At 46.7% G+C, this 3,664-nt stretch overlaps 1 non-coding gene across 1 annotated transcript; it reads right to left on the bottom strand.

Annotated features, from left to right (window-relative positions):
• Nucleotides 1–229: 229 nt before the first annotated feature.
• On the bottom strand, nt 230–336 carry LOC145056072 (small nucleolar RNA R71). Its single transcript, XR_013685610.1, has one exon. It is a non-coding gene; the product is annotated as a small nucleolar RNA R71 (small nucleolar RNA).
• Between the last annotated feature and the right edge of the window lie 3,328 nt (nt 337–3,664).

The following is a 3,664-nucleotide window of genomic DNA, read 5'->3' as shown; positions in this document are numbered from 1 at the left end:
TCTACGGCATAGCCTATAAACACATTGACGAGGTCAACGACATAGCCGACTACTTCAACATTCCAAATGTGCCATGCGAGACTGTGCTATTTAGGATGCTACCGATTACATTCAAGGGTGAGGCGAAGCGGCGAAGGATTGGTTGAAATTACTTCCCCCAGGATCAATAACCACTTGGCCAAAGATGCGTGAAGAGTTCATTCAACAATTTTGCCCCCTGAAGGTCTCAAAATTAAAGAAATCAATCACAAATTTCAAATAGCAAGGAGGCGAGTCATTTTATGAAGCATGGGAGATATACAAAGGTTTTCTGAGAAATTGTCCACATAATGACCTCAATGTGCAACAGGAAGTCTCAATTTCCTATGATGGGGGTGAATGTGATAACCATGCAGCTCCTTGACTCCCAAGGACCGCTTACGAAGAAAGCACCAGCTGTGATAAAGGAGTTGATTGAAGAATTCTCTAAACACTCAAGAGAATATCATAATCCTCGAAATGAGACAACTCGAGGGACGGTGAATTAAACCTCAGATGATATGGAAACAGTTATGTCTAAATTGGATAACATGGATCATAGGATGACAAAGATGGACCAATCCATCCATGTCATCCGTGTGGGGTGTGATAATTATGGTGGGCATCATTTAACTATAGACCGTGACCTTGACGAGAATGGAAACCGAAAGGCGCAATTGTATTATCCAAGCGGGGATAGATTTGATGAAGATTTGAGGAAACCTAAGAAGGAATGGCTACCCTATGACGAGTACAAGAATGCAAAGGAGGAGAAGTTCAAGCAAAAGTCGAGAGGGTTTTATCAAAGAGAAGAGACAATACAAAAAAAGAAGACGGATTTTGAAGCCATGCTTACCCGTTTCGCATCCGCATTCGAAAAGGGACATGACAAAGAAAGGTCACCGGGCGGACTTCCAAGCAACACCGAGCAAAATCCGAGAGGGGCACATATAAATGTTGTGACAACAAGAAGCGGTGAAAGAGTCACTGTAACGTCCCAATTTTCAAGAATAAAAATTTCTTTTATAAAACAATACTTAAAACATATTTGTCAATCCATAACAAAATCAGAGTAATAAATTCCAAAACATATGTTCATTATCAGAGTAAAACATCCCAGGCTGACTAATCTATGGTGTGTGCCATGCGATCACCCCGAGCTCTTCCCTCCGCTACCGGAAGTACCTGAAACCAAAATTGAAACCGTAAGCACGAAGCTTAGTGAGTTCCCCTACCTACCACATACCCTGCATAAACATATACAACATATACTAGGCCACACCCGTTACTTCGGGCCTCGCCCGCTACAACGGCCCCGCCTGGCTTTGAGCCCCGCTCGGATATAGATCTGTTTCACTTAGGCCTCGCTTGTCACTGGGCCTCGCCCGCTAACATATACTAACACATAGGCATATCACAACACATAAGCTAACATATACTAATAAATCCTGTCCTGAGGCCTCGCCTATCTTGGGCCTCGCCCTTGTCCTGCTACTGATGAGTCATGGAACCCCGTCCACGCTCCTACTGATAATGAGATACGGGCCCAGCCCACACTCACTCTTTCCCTAACTTGGGCCTCGCCCCTGTTCTGCTGCTAATGAGATGTGGAACACCGTCCACACTCTGCTATTGGTGAGATTCGGGACCTCGCCTACACTCACCTCCCTACCAGGCACATATATGTATCACACAGACAACAAGTATAAACTATCATATAAACCATTCCTTGGGCCTCGCCCCAACTCCGCTAACTAGGAGATACGGGCCTCCGTCCACGCTCCGCTAACTAAGCTGCTAGGGAATGCTACGGCTTACCCACAATCTTACAACTCCTTCCATACTCACTGACTGCTGACGCGAAATGTTGCGGCTCTCCCGCAGCTCTACCATGCTCTACATGCTGGCTCTGCCACTGACTAATAATACGAAAGCATCCCATGCTACCGTTCTCAAAATCCTCATTCCAACTCTTTCGAGTCCTTCAGGAGATCCTCTATCCTGAGATTCCAACCATATACTAACCATATTGATTACATGATCTAACTGTTGGGAAGTTTCTCAAACTCCCAACCCTGAACTCATCAACCCATCCATCGCTGTGCTACTTCTTTTCCTTCGCAGAGGTCGTGTACTCATCCTGGATTTGCGCGCTCTTACCATTGTACACTTGGAGGGTTCTCCTCCAGTTTGATCCTGATTATACCTCACTACTCAATGCTTGAGAAGAATCCCGAATCTTCTATGCTACACCACAAACAATCTGCTGATGAACCAAGCTTGCCATAGCTAGGGACCTAACCGATCCATCACTCAATAATACCTTTCTGAATCCAACGGGTCACTATTGAGTTCCACATAAGCATGCTATAGTTACTGCATCCTAAGTAACTTGCTTCCATAAGGCACAACCCCCTAAACTACCAATTTATTATCCGAGGTATGCCGATGGCATATAACTAAATTGCAAGCAAGCCGCTCAATTCAAAAATACTTATACCAAAAACGATGTAGAACCATAACAATAAAATCATAACATAAGCTGATAGAGAGAGGAAGATTCATACCCACAACCTGCTCTAAAGAACCCCCCGAATCCTCCTTCCTTCCGAGGCCTGTGATGATACTGCGGCTGCCCCATCCGTTGAGCGGGGCAATTTGCCCTGACATGACCAGGCTGATGGCAACGATGGCATAACTCTACTTCTATTGTGCATTCTTGGCGTCTATGACCCTTCCATCCGTATCTGCCGCACTTAGACTTGCTGCGCACGTCAGCCCGTGCTCCCTCCTTCCTCGTGCAACCATCTCGACCCTGCGGGCCCCTGACACCAACTACGACAGTGCCCATCTACCCATCTTGCCGGACTAGACCGGAAGACCTCTTCCTCTTCCTTAGCTGACTATCTGAACCAATCTCCTGCACCCGGGTCATAGTGGCCATTTCACCCATCGCCTGGATAGCTGAGGTCCGCCTTTCAATCCCAACGACCACTCTATCAGCGACACACCCAATGGTGTCTGGTAAATCTTCGCGGAGGGACCGCGAAACCTCTGCAACAATCCGATCTTGTAAATGACTCCCCTGAAAACATGGTGCACCATTCACTTTTGACCCCAAACTACAAAAGCTAGGGATAGGATCCTCCTTCCAGAAGGATCCCTGAGGCCCATGAGCTTTGGGCTCCAGATGATCCCCCACCTGTTCTGCTACAATCTCGACTCGAAAGGCCCCGAGGCGGCTATCCAAAAGCTCCACAATGGCCTTCTTGACCGAATCGAAGATCACAGGAGTCTGATCAATGATGTTGCGCATAATTTCTGCTAAAATAAACTCTCTCATCCAATCGTCAATCTGGCCGACTCCAGAGCCAGAGCCAGATCCCTTCCCGGCACCTGAACTGCCCACTGGTATCTCTTGCAACGTCACCATGCTGAAAACATTCCACCAGAACCATCAAAATACACAACATATTTGAGGGATCACACACACTGCAAGTTTTCCTCGTTTTATCTCGGCCCCTCTTGAATCGAGTACGGATCCTCTGCTTTCAGTAGTACGGGCCCATACTACCTTCCACATCTATCCGTATTTTCCTCAAGAACTGCTTCGACTCCACCAGGTCCCTTTTTCTACTACCACCGC

This window comes from Lactuca serriola, chromosome 5 (assembly GCF_051521515.1).
Source record: "Lactuca serriola cultivar US96UC23 chromosome 5, Lser_US96UC23_V15, whole genome shotgun sequence".
NCBI classification, from domain to species: Eukaryota; Viridiplantae; Streptophyta; class Magnoliopsida; order Asterales; family Asteraceae; genus Lactuca; species Lactuca serriola.
Note: the sequence above shows the minus strand (reverse complement) of the source record. Positions and strands in the feature narration are given on the sequence as shown.